This window comes from Pongo abelii, chromosome 21, assembly GCF_028885655.2.
Source record: "Pongo abelii isolate AG06213 chromosome 21, NHGRI_mPonAbe1-v2.0_pri, whole genome shotgun sequence".
Taxonomy (NCBI): domain Eukaryota; kingdom Metazoa; phylum Chordata; class Mammalia; order Primates; family Hominidae; genus Pongo; species Pongo abelii.
The window spans coordinates 62570827-62587896 of record NC_072006.2 but is presented as its reverse complement, the minus strand read 5'-3'; positions in this window follow the sequence as shown (position 1 = coordinate 62587896).

Sequence of the window (17070 nt, the reverse complement as noted above, 5' to 3'; positions counted from 1 at the left end):
CACACACGCACACATAGGTATGCACACATACGTGGATGCACATGCAGACACATGGGAAGTACAAGGGGGGTGGTCACGTTCGGGATGGCAAACTGAGGCTCGAGAAATCCAGCCTCTCACTCATACTCACACAACAAGCACATCTCAGAGGCAGGATTCCATCCAAGGCCTGTGCTACTCCAAAACTTCTGCTTTTTGTTGGTTGGAGAAACATGGGTTCCTTAGAATGAGGCGGAATCAGATGGGAATTGAGAGGTCTTGTCCCTCTCCAGGGAGAGGCAAGACTTGGAGGTGAGGAGGCCTGGGTGTTTGCTTGCCCCAGGGGTGAATGGAGAGGCCTGGGTCCAGGGAGGTGGGGAGGAGGAGGTGGGGAAGAAGAGGTGGAGGAGGCCTGGTCCAAGAGATGGATAGGTGGGTGTGTCTTTTCTGAGGGGGAGGGTTTGTGTGGCAGAGAGCTCCAGGCAGCTGGCCTTCTGTGTTTGAGCCTGATGGGGAGGAGAGAGAGCCCTGGGGGGTGTGAAGCTGGCTCTCCCCAACCCACATAAGTATTGAGCACCCTGTGCCAGGCATTGAGGGCATTGTGGTCAAGGAGGTCGAAAGTCCCCATGGTGATTATCTGCAGAGACAGCAGCTGCATTCACCTCCTGCAGCTGCTGTAACAAATGGCCACAGTTCAGTGGCTTAAAGCAGCACACATTTTATTTTCTCCCCGTTCTAGAGGCCAGAAGGCCTAAATGGTTTCACTGAATGAAATGAAGGTGGCCGCAGGGCTGCATCCCTTCTGGAGGCTCTGGGGGAGAATCGATTCTTTGTCTTTTCTAGCTTCCAAAGGCTGCCTGCACTCCTTGGCTCGTGGCCCCTTCTTCCATCTTCCAGGCCAGCAGTGCAGCGTCCTCCAGCCTCTCTCTGCTTCTATTGTCACATTGCCTTCTTTCTTCTGTAGTGAGATCTCTCTCTGCCTCCCTCTTGTTAAGACCCTTGAACATTTAGGGCCCAGCTGGATATCCCAGATCATCTCTCCATCTCAAGGTTCGTAAGCACATCTGTGAAGTCCGTTTTGCTACATAAGGTGACATATTCACAGGGAACAGGGATTTGGACCTAGACATTTTGGGGGGCATTATGTAGCCTCCCACAGCTACCAACAATTCCTCCTGTCCCTGTGTGTACATGCCACTCTTCCCATTGGAAGAGGAGTCTATTTCCTCTCCCCTTAAATCTGGCCTGGCCTGGGATTTGTCTGACACTACTCCAGTCTTGGGCTAAGCAGTGAGAGGCCTGGTAGCTTCTGCCTTTACTCTTTTGGGTTCTTAGAGGTGGCATGTAAAGAGATCTGACAACTCTGATGGAAAGAGGAATAGTTGGGAGGTCATTGTGGGGCAGGGAGAGAGAGAGAGGGGTGCCCAGCCAGCCCCCAGTTTCCCAGCTCCACTAGCCATGACACCAGGCATGAGAGTGAAGCCATCTCGGATCCTTTAGCCCTAGCTGAGTCACCCCAGCTGACACCGTGTGGAGCAGAGATGAGCCATCCCAGCTGAGCCCTGCCCAGGTTTCTGACACACAAAGCATGAGGCTATTGTTTCAAGCCACTAACAGTATAATCACCAGCTTAGGGAGGGTGCTTTGAGAGCAAGAAACAGGCTGCCTGCTTTGGAGCAGTCACTGGGGAATGGGAGCTGCTACAGGCAGCCTGGGTGTCCCTGGGTGGTCTCAAGGTGGTAACGCACCCTTTCTGAGCCTTGTTTCCCCCAGAGAGGGTGGACTAAAGGCTCCTGAGGGCATTTCAGTATGCTGCCGGCCTCTGGAGTGTCTCTGTGGCTGCCCTGGACTCCCAGGGTGTATGAGTCCCGAGGACTCCAACAATTCCTTTTAAGGTGTTTTGTGCCAGCTCTTAGAGCATTAGCATCTTGGCCAGGTTTCATGAGGAGTAATTCTCTGTGGTCCTTGTATCAGTCAGTATTCAACCAGAGAACAAACAAGTAGGAGGAAGATGTTGAGGGATTTATTGGGAGGAGTTGGTTTAGGTGATTGTGGGGCCTGGCCAGGCAAGTCTGGAATCCATGGAGAAACGGTGAAGACAGGTTGGGTCTCTCAAGCACCTCTCAGGCCGCTGTCATAGGAGGAATTTCTTCTTCTGCAGGGAGCCTCAGCCCAGTTCTAGGTCCTTTCCACTGATGGATTGGATCAGGTCCACCTGGGACATCCCGGATAGTCTCCTTTACTTGACATCATGGACTTTAATCACATCTACCAAACACTGTCACAGCAATACCTAGATGAGTGTTCAGGTGAATAAGAGGACTGTGGCTTCACCAGGTTAACCATTCAAATTGCCTTCAAATTGTCCTTCACAGTCTTCCTTTGAAAATATGACCCCCAAATCCTGGGAGACTGAAGGTGGTAGGAAAAAAATAAATATGATACATATCTGACATGTATGGATATGTATGAGGTACGTCTATGTAAATATATATTTATATGTAAAACATATATATATATATATATATATATATATACATAACATCACCCTCCAGCCCAGATGGGCCTGTTGACTCTCTTTTCTTTGTAAATCAACTCTGCATGAATGATTTAGAGATAATTTATGTGTTCCCCTAAGTCACAAGGGTTTGCCCATATAATTAGCAATAATGATAAATAAAAATAAAATATGGGATTGTATGTGGCCATTTATCCATAAAAAGCTGTAATTCCATCTGTGGGGATCATAAACCACTGAGCATGAGTGGGGTGTCCTGGGAGGTTAGCTCCTGTCACCAGAAATGACATGAAATGACAGCTGACCATGTAAAAATGTGACACACCTCATGTTTGAATGATGCAGCGGCACCTGAGGTTGCAGGGAGCTGGGGCTGCCAAGCCCTCCGAGAAGGACAGGAGGCCTGGGTACCAGCACTCCCGCCACATCCCCTGGCTTCCTCCTGCAGGCAGTGGGCAGGTGGAGACAGCCACTCCAAGGAGCCAAGCTTTCTACATGCACCATCTCATCTAATCCTTCCAATGAACATGTCAGATGGGCACGGCCATTCCCCCATTTCACAGACCAGGCAACTGAGGCTCAGAGATGTAAGGCCATTTGTTCAAGGCCACAGAGCTCACTATGGACAGCACAAAGAGTAGGCAGGGCAGTCTGAACCTATGCTCTCAACCAACACCAGTCAGGATTCCCTAGCTAGAGATCGTGTCATCAGCACTAGCATTGATACGTGTCTCCTGGTGCCAGACTCTTCATGAGACAAGACCAGCTCTCCACTGTAGAAGGGAGGAAATTAAGGCTCAAAGAGTCGATGTCGCTTGTCTCAAGGGTCCCAGTAAGTGAGGGTAGAGCTGGCAGGGGCACTCAGGTCTGTCTGGCAGCTGAGCTCTTAACCATGTGGATAAATGGCTGTCCCTTGCCTGTCCCAGAGAGCAGCTGGCATGTCACAGGGCCCCTAGGAAGCCCCAAAGACATCAGGTCCCAATCCCTGGAACCTGTAAATGTGACCTTATTTGGGGAAAAAAGGTATTTTCATGAATGATTAAATCAAGGCTCTTGGGATGGGGAATTTATCCAGCATCATCTGGATGAGGGCGGATAATCTTCCCTTTTTATTTTCTGTGTTTTGACCCTAGGAAGCCGTTTAGATGGGCAGTGGAACGCTGCATTCCTCATTCCAGCTAAAGAGGAAAAGATCTCACCAGGAGAAGGGAGTGCCAAGAGAGAGCAAGACCCTACACCCTTCCAAAGATCCCCTATGGCCCAAAGTCCTTTGGCCAGCTCAGTCAGTTCCTTTTGTTTTCCACTGGCAGAGGAAGGACAGGTGAGAGGAGCTGGGGGTAGTCATGAAGCTTCCCAGCCTCTTTGAGAGAGCACTGCCTCTGAGCTCCAGCAGTCTCAGCTGGTAAGACCCAGGGGTCCTGTTCTTTTCTGTAGTTCCTTGAAGATGATGTCCAGCTAAGGTAGGGTAAGCAGTCATGCCATCTCAAGTGTCAGAACAGGGAGGCAGAGGGAGATTGGAGTCAGAAGAGGAGAGTTTGATGTGACTGCAGAGGCAGGTTTGGGAACGATGTAGCCACAAGCCACTGCAGGAAAGCCTGGAGCCACCAGAAACTGGAAGAGGCAGAGAGGATCCTACCCTGGAGGCTTTGGAAGGAGCATGGCCCTGATGGCACCTTGACTTCCGACTTCTGCCTCCACACTGTGAGAGTCAACCTGTGCTGTTTTAGGCCCCCTCGTCTCTGATCATTTGTTATGGCAGCCCCAGGAGACTGATCCAGGGTCGGTGGTGTGTGAGTGAGGCCAGCCTGCTCCCCTGCCCCGCTCTCTCTCCTGTGTCATCTCCAGGGGTCCCAGGACTCCTTAAAGCATGCTGGTGCCGGACACAGTGGCTCATGCCTGTAATCCCAGCACATTGGGAGGCCGAGGCTGGTGGATCACCTGAGCTCAGGAGTTCGAGACCAGCCTGGCCAACATGGTGAAACCCTTCTCTACTAAAAATACAAAAATTAGCCGGGCGTGGTAGTGGGTGCCCGTAATCCCAGCTATTTGGGAGGCTGAGGTGGGAGAATCACTTGAACCCTGTAGGCGGAGGTTGTAGTAAGCTGAGATCACGCCACTGCACTCCAGCCTGGGCAACAGAGCGAGACTCCATTTCAGAAAAAAAAAAAAGCATGCTGGAGGGCACTGTGGCTGCTGTCACAAACTGTTACAAATTTTGGAGTGTAAGGCAACACAACTGTGCTACCCCACAGCTCTGGAGGTCAGCATCCGTCACAGTCTCCTGGGCTAAAATCCAGGTGCCGGCCAGCTGTGTTATCCTCGGGAGGCTCTAGGGTAGAATCCGTTTCCTTGCCTGTTCCACCTTCTAGAGGCTGCTGGAAGGAGGGGTGGCGAACCTTGCCTGGTGGGGAGGCCTGAGGAGTTAAGAGATCCAGAGCCCTTGGGGAGGGACCACAGAAAGAAGCAGGAGGGAGGGGCCGCGGCTAGGGTGAGGCAGGTGATCCATCGCCTTGGGTGCAAAATTTAAGGAAATGCTAAAAAAGCACAACTCCCAAAACTCTGTAATCAAGATAGAGGATATTTTAGTGTGACTTTGAAAAAATCAAAATCAATGCAAAGAATTCATGATACACAAAATATTAAAGCTTTTTTTTTCTTTTTTCTTTTTCTTTTCTTTTTTTTTTTTTTTTTGAGATACTGTGTTGCTCAGACTGGAGGGCAGTGGCGGCGTGATCACGACTCACTGCAGCCTTGACCTCTCCGGACTCAGGTGATCCTCCTGCCTCAGCCTTCTGAGTAGCTGGGATCACAACCGTGGGCCACCACACCTGGCTGATTTTTGTATTTTTTGTAGAGATGGGGTCTCACCGTGTTGCCCAGGCTGGTCCCCAACTCCTGGCCTCAAGTGATCCTCCCCGCTCAGCCTCCCAAAATGCTGGGACTACAAGTGTGGGCCACCTCGCCGGGGTTAATATCAAAGCTTTAAATAACGACAGATAAATAACAGCGCTGAGCCCAGCTGTATTGCAGCCCTAGGCAAAAGGACAAATCAGTACTACTGATCCTGACTTCATTTACAATTTTGATATTTTGTTCTTGGATATGCTTGTATATTGTAATTTGAAAATTTTGAATTTTCAAAATACGATTTATCTTGAAGAACGATTTTTTGGGCTCCCCCTTGAATTTCCCACCGCATGTCATCCCCGCTCCTGGCTGTGGCGGTGGAGGTGGGGCATCTGGCAGTGACCGGCTGACCCGGGAGCCAGGAGTGTGGGCAGTTCCGGGGGCCACCGGCGCGCGGGGTTGTAGACGCTGCGCCGTCCTGCTTCCCTGAGCCCTGTCCTCTGGGGACAATCCTTTGCAGGAGGTCGTTCATCAGTGTTCCTCAGCCTGCACCAGGCCAGCCTCCCGCCTTTAAGGCGTGCATTGCTCTTCAGCCTGGCCCCTGTGAGACCCCAGTGCGTGGCCGGGAGGGCGCTTCTCCCACGCGGCGCGGGAGCAGCGCGGAGCCCGCAGCTGAGATCCCGCCCGGCGCCCGGTTCCTGCAACTCCAGGCGTGGCCAGCAGGGGGCGGCGTGGGCACGCTCGAGGCCCCGCCTGGGACCCGGGGCATTTCCTTCCCTCTTCCGCGGCTTTGCCTTCCTGCAAACGACCCTGACCGGTGGACAGCCCGGGTACTGCTCTTTAACCCCCTGCTGCTCAGGTCCGGCTCCTGGGGAGGGAGGGGCTCTGTGTTCTGGTCTTGCGGGGCAGCAGCGTGCTTTTCTTGGATCCGAATTGGGAAACCATGAGCAGAACCAGGCACTCAGCGTGTGTTGAATGTTCCCTATATCTCCAGACTCTTCACGCAGCCTAAAGAGGCGGTCACGCCTGTAAGTCTCACTTTGCAGATGTAGACGCAGAGGCTCAGCAGGGTAGATCTCCTCCCGAGGTCCCGGGACCATCCGGTAAAAGGTTGAGTCATGCTCAAGTCTCCCTGCTCCACATCTGAACGCATGGCCTCTGTCACCTTGTCTTGTGAACAAGGCTGGTGTGGACCCAGGATGCAGGGTCTCCACTGAACTCCGGGGGGTTGCCGAGGTGGGAGCGTGACCAGGAGCCAGGCTGGAGTGCATGACCCTGCCCCTGGGGCCCCTGTCCTGTTTGTGGCAATGAAGAGTGAGGGAGAAATACGGAGAGAAGAGGCAGCATTTTGTGAATGGCTGCAGCAATATGAGTCTCCACTCCTAGGTCCACCTTCCAGTCTCCAGGAGGAGTCCCTGGAGAGCCTAGAACATGAATTTTCTGTGTCCCCACCTCCAAGCACAGATCCAGCACTGAACAGCACCTGCACTGGTCACCATTCCAGTCCGGACCCACATGCCAGGAAGCTAAGTTCCCCCAAGCGCAGTCCCCAGCCAATGATGGTGGGAATGGAGGATAAATACCCCAGCTCCCTTGCCCCACAGGTGAGATAACCCTGAGGGTATCCAGCACCTCTCCTCTGGGGCCCATGTGGCAGCTGGCCTTGATAGCACCTTGATTAGCCTCCTCATTCTCACCTGCCTACTTCTTGGACTTCCTGGGACCACCTCCCCTATAAACTACCTGCCCTCAAATTCTCACTTCAGGCCATGCCTCTGTTAAGCAGAGACCCTGGATACCACTGTGATGGTGGTGGTGTTAACATTCATTGGTGCTGTTTCTTGAGCACTTACTGTATGCAGACATCGTGGAAAGGGCTTTGTGGGGTGAACTTCATCGAATCCTTGCAACAGCCCCATATTGTGATGAGGGAGCTGGTGAGGTGGTCACGGGACTGCTAGAATGAGGGAGTGAATAAGTGATGGGGGCCTGGATTCTTCCCAGGACAGTGGCTTAAGATGGGAACTAGACATTATGGAATGTGGGCATGTCTGGGGAAGCCAGGAGCACATCCCAAGGCTTTCGAGAGTCACTCCCACAGAGGGGAGGTCCCTTTCCCAGTCCCGGTCAAGTCTGGCAGGGGAATCCTAGTTGCCTCTTTGTGTGTTTTATATCTCACTCATTTTCTACAATAGGTAAATGTGCATTACTTTTCATAATTTGAAAAGAAAACCATAAAAAAGTAAGACTTTCAGATAAAAGCACACTTGGACATGTTAGTTGGGAAAATGTAGCTAAAGGGAGCTCCTGGCAGGATGCTTGGTCAAGGGTGGTTTCTGGGATGAAGATGCTGCCGATGACTGAAAGGCTGATTCAAGCTGATGCGTGGAGAAGCGACACCTCCCAGCCTGTACCCTGTGCGTGGCGCCACATGGTAGTGATGGCAGAGGCTCAGCGGACTGCCTTGGTGAAGGAGATGAGACCTGTGAGAGCTGCTTAGTGATTTTTGCTGCAAACTGAGGAAGTATCTGGGGTGGATTAGGGCCCAGCACTAGGGAGGGAGCTGGGATTGCTGTACTTTCACAGAGGTTTTCTTTCCCAGGGTATGGGGCCAACACTTGGTCATGGGGCTTTGGTTTCTCCAGGTGTAGGGAAGGACCCTTGGCCCCTCTGCTTCAAGGCAAGCCCGTTGTGTCTGACCCCAGGCAGCAGGGGAGGGTTCGGGCCCACTACCCTGGTGGTCCTCCCCGGGGTGAGGACAGAGGCATGAGAGTCCCCCACTCGGTGAGGGTGAAGGAGGGAATTCTGGGAGTCAGGAGGGTGACAACCCCTGGCAGGTGGGGGTCTTGGCTAGTGCCTTCCTGCCAGAACAGGATTCCACAAGCTAGACAGATGGGGGAGGAGGTGGGGGTGGGGGAGGACTGACGGCAGGTGACAGCGATGGCTGGGTTTTTTGTTGGCGTCTGGCTGGTGACCTTTTGGGGGAATGGATTCAGAAGTGATTGCTGTTTGTCAAGTCTCAGTTCAGAGATGCCAGAGGGGTCACCTCCTCAGGATTAAATGTCAGGGCCCTACTGTTGCTGGAAGTGGGATATACATCCCAGCAGGACACAGGCTGGTTGGGGCTTGGCAGGCTCTTGAGCCCAAACGTGTCTGCAGAAATGCAGGTGTGCCTACCCCATGTGCTGTGATGTTAATTTGTGGCTTGCTCTTGTGTGTGTGTGTGTGTGTGTTTCCTTTCTCCTCCTCCCAGAAAGCAGTGGAACTCCTTCATCAGGGTTTTGTGGTATGGAGTGGGGGACTGAAGTTGCCCACTCCTGGTTTTTATTTTCAAAAGGAGGATGCCTTGTTGGGGGCATGGCTGAGATAGTGAGAAAAACAGCCACCAAGCTGGGAGGGTGTCCTAGGGCTGGGGGGACCACAGCCCAGCCTCACAGCTTCCTGGGAAGATGGCAGAGTCTGCATTGGTAGGGCTGCCAGGAATTCCTGCCAGGCTAGACCCTGGATGCCTGAGCCCCTGCTTCTCCAAAGCCCCTCTGCCTCCACCTCTTGGCTTCTGCCCTCAAGAGACCCTTAGGGTCTATGTATATCAAGGGCCTAGGGACCAGAGCCACACCTCAGGGTTTGAAGTAGGCTCAATCACTTTGCTGGTGGCCGTAGGCGAGCCTCATCTGCAATACGAATGGTGCCCGTCTACAATCTGCAGTCAGGATTATTTAAACACATAAAGCACTTAGAACAATACCTGGCATACAGAAAGTGCTCAATAAATAGTTGCCCTTGCTGTTCTTGTAAGTAATGACTGACCATTGTGAACTGAGGGTTCGGGGCTTCCCCAGGAGTTTGGCTCCGTGCTAGGCCTCTGGGGCTTTGAGAAGGTGCGGGCGTAACAGCAGCCTCCATTTGGCTGGAACTGAATTTCTCATCAGCCCAGTGGCATGGGGGCTGGAGGTGCTTCTAGGGGGTTTGAAGAAAGTGGGGAATGAGTATCTCGAGAGCCCCAGTAAGCCCCAGACTCATGACCCCCTCTCATAGGAGGCTCCTCAGATTGGGCCTGTGGTCTCCAAGGGTAATGGTGGGGACAGCTGGCATCCACTGCGAGAACCCACCCTATGAGTCATCTGAGTGGGTCTCCCCAGGGTCTTTTGAAGTCAGCTATGAGACCCCCATTTTATAGGTCAGGGCCCCATCAGGGGCTGCCCAACACTCATGGCTGGAGAGTGGGGGACCAGGGATAGAAGTACGATCACCTCTTTCAGGGGCTCCGCACATCAGACTCAACTGCCTTTATGGGGACACTGGCTTCCCAGGGGGCACTCGGGCACTGGGTCTCCGCTGTCAGGACCAGCTCTACTCAGGGCACAAGCCAAGCCAAGACCTGGTGCCCCAGCCCAGCCTAAGTCAGTGATGGAAGTGAGACCTGAACCCAAGCCAGCTCCCAGCTGGTGACTAACATGGGGACTATCACCACCATCCCCCTTGTCCATCCCATCACCCAGGAACAGAACAAGTGACCACACCAGGACGCTTCTCACTGGGACAGATGCTAACCTTGAGTATGAGCATCATCTGGGCCTCTCCGGGGTAGATGGGGCCCAGTGATGGCTGCTGTTGGAGGAATAGGGACAAGGCACAGCTCCTACGGTGTGTGCCTGCTGGGGCATAAACGCAGAGTCCATCCATGTCCTCTCCACACTACAGGGAAGACACAGATGAGGCCCTGATCTCTCAAGAGGAAACCATTCACCTGAGATAGTGGGATGCAGTGGCTATGGGTGGCCACTGGGGACTTGAACCCATGTAATCCGGTTCTGCCCAGTTGCCCGGTACACACTAGGGCTGCTGGGGGAGGTGCTCCTGTCCTGGGAATGCAGATTCTCCCTGTGCTGAAGTTCAGAGAAAGAAAAGGAAGGAAAAAGGAAAATCTTCTTCCCTCCCATCCCCTCCTGTTCCCCCTTTCTCTCTCGCTCTTTCTTCCTGTTCTTTCAATGTCTTCCTCCCTTTCTTTTCTTTTTCTGCCTGCCTGTCTTTCTGTCTCTCTCTCTCCCTTGTTTTTGCCTCTACTTGTCTGTTTTTCTTTCTCTTCTCCTCTCTTTCTTTCTCTGTCCCTTCCTCCCTCCCTCTTTTCCTTCTCTCCTCTCTCCTCCCACACCCTGGGGCGGGGGATGGTGGTGGGGGCTGTACTTGTGCTCTGAGCATGCCCGCTGTGGGGACCTGACCTTTTCTGCACTGAGGGGAAGGAATGGGGTAATTAGCTTATATAATCCCCGGCCTGCCTGCTGTTTGCTGTGGATGTGGACAAACTCCATGAAAATGTGGCCTTCTGGGCTGCTGCTGTGGGATCCCTTCAGAGGGCTCAGTATGCTGGCCTGGCTGGGTCCTGGGAGGGGAGCAGGGGCTCTGGAAGGCAACTCTGGGCGGGGTCCTTTCACAGCCTTTCCTGGGCTCCCTCCGAGGTGTCTGTGAACTTGTGGAGGGAGTGAGGGAATGGGGAGGAGCAGCAGCTTCCCCAGGGACTCAATAACACACCAGTGCGTTCAGATTCTTTCCAAAAAATTAGAGGAGCGTGTGCCCTCTGCAATTACGTTTCTTTTTCCCTGATTCTAAGCCTGAGGACAGCTTTGATCTGGGCTGATGACGTTCCCATTCTCCATTTTCTTTCTCCTGAAAGAAAGGAAGGAGTTTGTGGTTTCGAACTCTCCTCTCCTCGTGCTGTGAAGGTACAGTGACAAGATGCACTCATACCCGCTTTAGGAGCTTGGTCTCCAGATGTGCTGGGGTAATTTCTGTTTGCATAAAAAAAGTTATAATAAACCTTTGAGACCCACGTCTGTACAACATCCCACAAACTCAACTCTCGGGTGTCTTGCAGCCTGAAGCCAAGGCCTGGGCCTCCATTTCAAAGGCTTGGCAGGAAATTCAATGTATCTGATGGATTTATGCATTTATTATTTCTTTAAAAACTTCTCTAAAGCTGAAGTAATACAGGAAAGTGCATGCGCGATTGTGCAGCCCCAGGAGCGTTCACAAACTGAACACATCTGTGCCGCCGGCATCCAGATTCAGAAACAGGACGTGACCAGCACAACCCCCTTCATGCCCCTCCCAACCACCACCGCACAACGACCCCACCATCCTGGCTTCTGTAGCATTGATCAGATTTGTCTGTTTCTGCACTTTATATAAATGGAATCATACAGCCTGTTCTCTTTCGTGTCTGGCCCAACATTCTGCAGATTTATTTTTATCTCTGATCCCACCAGAGCAGTTTTCCCGAGGCTGGGAAAGATAAGCAGGTCTCCCGGGTGGGGACCGCCAGCGGAGTGACGACCAGGTGACCCGATGGGCACCATGGATGATGGAGATCTACCGCGGCAAACCGGTGCCTCAAGAGCCTGTCCTGGCCCTGCACTGTGTTGAATTTTACCCGTGCAGTGGGTAAAATATATTCCAATATGTGTATCAGAAATTGGGAAAAATATGTAAAAGAATAATTTCACGCACATCACCCAGAGTTGACAACAGTCATGTTTTTTGAGGTGAAATTAACATGACATAAAATTAACTATTTTAAAGTGCACGATTCAGGGCCCTTTAGCACGTTCGCAATGTTGAACAGCCACCGCCTCTATCTCTCTGTCTAGCTCCTGTTCGCTTCCCAGCCCCTGACAACGGTGAATCTGCTTTCTGTTCCTAAGGGTTGATTCCTTCTGGATTTATATCAACTGGACCATGCAATAGGTGACCTTTTGTGTTTTCTGGCCTCTTTTCCGAGCTTATCCACATTGTAGCGTGTATCACGACTTCATTCCTTTTAGAGGCTTCCAGTCATTTTTGCTTCATGTCATTTTTGTTTAGAAAAATAAATGAAACATTGGTAAACTCGATGAGTCTCCTCTTCTATAGGGTCACTTCTGTTCCCCAACTTCACCTCTGGGGGAAACAACAGTCATGAAATTTGTCCTTCAGAGTGTTTTTTTGTTTCTTAAATTGGGAATTATATGACAAGATGAGAATGTGTTTCCATCTTCTTTTGGCCAATCAAAAGGTCAGGCTGTACTGGAGCCCTGCCCCACGGCAGCCATTGGCTGCAGCTTCCTGGCCCCGCCTCTCAGGTGGTCTTGAGTTCTGCCCACAGTCCTGGCCCCACGGCCCCACGTGGCCCAATTCACTTGTCTGCTGCTTCCTTCCCAGCCTCTGAGTTTTAATCCCTAAAGGATTTCACAGTCCAGGGGTCCCCAAACATTTGTCTGTGCCCCACAGCAGCCTCTGCTGAAGTTTCCTCTTTTTGCAGATATATGAAGAAAATAAAGACATCACAACTTTTCCATCAAGATCTGATTTAAGGGTGAGCCTCTATTCTAGGATACCATTTCTCTACCTTCTCAGTTAAAAATGTTCTTTTTTTTTCTTTTCCTTTTTTTTTTCTTTTTTTTTGAGACAGAGTCTTGCTCTGTTGCTCAGGCTGGAGTACAGTGTCGTGATCCAGGCACACTGAAGTTTCTGCCCCCTGGGTTAAAGCAGTTCTCCAGCCTCAGCTTCCCGAGTAGCTGAACTTACAGGTGCACACCAGCACACCCAGCTAATTTTTGTATTTTTAGTAGAGACGGGATTTCGTCATGTTCAGGAGAGCTCAAACGATCCTCCCCTCTTGGCCCCCCAAAGTGTTGGGATTACAGGCGTGAGCCCACCTTGCGCGGCCCAAATGTTCTTTTATGAGATAATTGTGACAGTGAATGAGTGAGTCTAGGGGTGCTCAAGCTTCTTCTGTAAAGGCCCAAAGTAAATATTTTCAGTTTTACAGGACCCGAAGTGTCTGTTGCAACTACTCAGCACTGCTGTTGTAGCGCAGTAGTAGCCACAGACAATATACAACAAGTGACAGGCTGTGTGCTGGTAAACCCTAATTTACAAAGAGGTTTTGGGCCGACTGTGGCCGTTGGGCCATTGTTTGTCCGCTGTTGATCTAATAGATGGTAGTGGTGGATATATATTTTTAAGTGTTCTTTACTAGCAAACCCCAAAATTTAGCAATGGTAGAAGTTACTAGTCCCTGTGGTAGATATTACAAGTGCTGATGAAGATTTCCTGTCCCCTTGAAGTTAGGCAAGGTCAGGTGACTTGCTCTGGGCTATGAAATGTGAGTAGAAACAACACACATCACCTCCAGGCCGAAGCATTTCCAGGCTGGTGTGCACTGCAAACAACAACAATATCCACCATGGCCCACACTGTCTGCCACCACACCTGTCTCTACCAGAGGTGTGCATCACAGTGTCACAATGCTTGTTCTTTCAGGGAGATGATGGTGCTGGCGGCGGGTGAAGCAGAGAGTTATGCTGAAGGATGGTTGGGGAGGTGGGTGGGGCAGAGGGAGCCGAGACTTGTGCATGGGCTGGGCTGTGAATTGAATGCTGTGGTCACTGACTTGCCTGTGAATGTGACGAGGAGCAGAGGTGTGCTGGAGTCAGTGGGTGCGGGGACGGGGCGGGGAGATGCCTGCTGGAATCGAGAGTTTCATTTTTGACATGTCAAGTCTAAGATGCCTTTTAGAGATCCAAGTGGAGAAGTCACAAAAGCAGTTGGAAATATGAGTTTATTTCAGAAATTATCCATTGGGGGCTGCTGGCTTATTGGGTTTAACTTTCATAGTATTTATTTATTTATTAAATACTGTTTATTTATTGAGACAAGGCCTTGCTCTGTTGCCCAGGCACATGCAATGGCACAATCATAGTTCACTGTAGTCTCGACCTCCCTGGGTTCAGGCGATCCTCCCACTTCAGCCTCCCAAGCAGCTGGGATTACAGGTATGCACCACCACACCCTGCTATTTTTTTGGTATTTTTTGTGGAGATGGGGTTTCACTGTGTTGCCCAGGCTGGTCTCAATCTCCTGCATTCAACTGATCCTCCCGCCTCAGCCTCCCAAAGTGTTAGGATTACAGGCATGAGCCATGGCGCCCGGCTTACTAATAATTAAAAATATTAGACATTTAAAAAACATTTTAAAATCAGGAGATTTTACATTTATAAAGTCTAAATTGTTTGGCTTCCTTTGGAAGCTGGAAAGATCTGGCTGTGCTGGCCCCTGCTTCCCCAGGCAGTGACCCAGGGAGCTGAGGGGCAGCTGCCCTCTTATCAGGACATGGGTTCTACAGTTGCCATTGTCTCTGCCACGCCCTGCAGGATCCTTGATCCTGAATTTACATGTCTGTTACCATTTATTATTTTGTTCAGGAGTCAGCTTTCCTTGTAGTAGACAGAAATCTTGACTCTTTCTCCACACCCATGTCTCTACTGAACGTTGGAAAAAAACAGTGCAAGAGAGGCATATTTTAAAGAAAGGAGAACAGCATATACTTTTTTCTTGCACTTGCTGTGTGTTGGAGGATAACCCCTGCCGTAGCAGCCAGCAGATGAATTGGAACTGCTGCCTGGGAGTGCAGCTGCCACCTGGTCTCTGCACCCCCGAGATCGGGATGGGCGTGGCACCGTCTTAGTAGTTCTTTGGCTTTCGTTGGTGCAAGTATTGGCATGTGCTTTGTATTTTTGAATAATTATTTTATAAAAATGAGTAGGGAAAACAAGAAATTGCTAAAACCCGAGATAAGTAAAGGTGTCTCACACCACTGTTGTCGTAACCACGATGAATGTCATTGTACAACGTGGCGCATCCGTGGCCCATGTGGATGCTCAAGGGAGGCAAATCCAGTGGCTTCCTGTTTAGTCTTCAGATTCGGCACCTCTAAAGAACAGGTGTTGAGCTGAGACATGGCACTCACTATTACATGTAAGGCAAGGGGAATGAGGAACTTCGTAAAAATGTTTTCTCTTTATGAGAAGAGAAGTTCCCTAGTGACATATATGGGGATTGCTAGGATTTTAAACACTTAACCTTTGTACATGTTTTTAGGAAAGCATTATATTTGAGCATTGGAGGTGATTGTAATTTTACCTGTCTATCTATCTATCTATCTATCTATCTATCTATCTATCTATCTATCTATCTAATCTATCTATCTAATCTATCTATCCATCCCTCCGTCTACTTACCTACCTACCTATCTTATTTATTTATTTATTTATTTATTTACCAGACAGGGTCTTGCTCTGTTTCCTAGGCTGGTCTCAAATTCCTGAGCTCAAACCATCCTCCTGCCTCAGCCTCTCAAAGTGTTGGGGTTACAGGCATGAGCCATTGCGCCCGGCCTGTAATTTTATTAGAATGCGATATTGTGGAGATTCTATGGGACTGTGACTGTCTCAAGGGCTCAATGACCTGACTCCATCACCAGCAGTTTCTTCCTTCTTTTAATAAATGTTGAGCACCTATTATGGGCTGGGCATTTTCTCAGACACTGTGTATGTAACGGTGAGAAAAGTCAGACGTGATACCTGGAATACCAAGTTACTAGGGGAGTCAGATATTTGTAAAAATATCACACAAAAATGCAGAAGTTTTGGGTGGCAAACTGTTACGAAGGAGTGGTATTTGTTGCTCTAATGGCGTGGAAGGTGTGGCAGGGCTGAAAAAGCCGCTCTCAGGAAGGGCTACCAGCTGCCAGCTGGAGATGAGTGGGAAGGTGGTGGTGAAAAGGAGAAGGAACTGTTGTGGGGCCTGGGATTTCATTTTACTTTACATATAAGCTCGTAAGTTAGAGTGCTACTGATTCATGGATACAGACAGAAGACACGAGACTCCTGGATCAGAGACAAAGGACATCATGGCTCACAGCACAATAAGTAGCCTGCGCTTCAGCATGTGTGTTCCCTTGCCCTCAAGTCCAATGGACGACAGGGTGGGTTTGTGTTACAGCTGAGGAATGCAGAGCTTGGGAACCAACCATTTCATAGCAAGCAGGAAGAAGGCCTGCTCTTTGTCTGGAGGGAGACATTGCCTTGTCCCTAAAGGATGCTGGCTGCAAACACAGCCCCGAAAAAGGGCCCCAGGTGAAGAACAGTCAGGGACTCGCATCCTTGGCACCCGTGGTGCATTTGCTTTTAGTTTTTTATTGCTGCTGTAATAAATTACCACAAATTCAGGGGCTTAACACAGCACCCATTGATCATCTCACAGCTCCGTGGGTCAGAAATCCAGATGGACCTTGCTGTTCTCTGCTTAGGGTCTTACTAGGCCACAATCAAGGTGTCAGCTGGCTTGACTTCTTAGCTGGAGTCTCTGGGGGAGAGCCCACTTCTCTCCCATTCAGGTGTTTGGCAGAACACAGCTCTGGTGGCTGCAGGATTGAGGCCCTGTTTCCTTGGTGGTTGTTGGCCAGGGGTGTTTCCAGCTTCCTGAGGCTGTGCTGCCTCATGAGCTCTGCTCCAGCCTCAAAGTATCAATGACAGGTCACGCCCCTCTCATGCTTCAATGTCTCTGACTTCCCTTTCTGCCACAAGCTGGAGAAAACGCTCCACTCTTAAGTGCTCATAGGGTGACACTGGGTGATTGCACTTGGATAATCCAGGCTCATCTCCCTGTCTTAAGGTCAAAGATGCCAGAGACCCTAACATAACCATGGCAATGACATATAGTCACAGTTTCCGGGGACAATGATGTGGAATCCTGGGTGTGCATTGGGGACACTTTTAGAACTCTACCTCCCACACCTGGCAAGAGGTACAGGTGTGTGAGAGATCCCTGGAGGACAAAGGTGAGCTCTGGGCAGAGGGAGCAGCCTATGCCACGTCTGTGGGTGGTTCCCTGTGAACTTGTGCGATGCT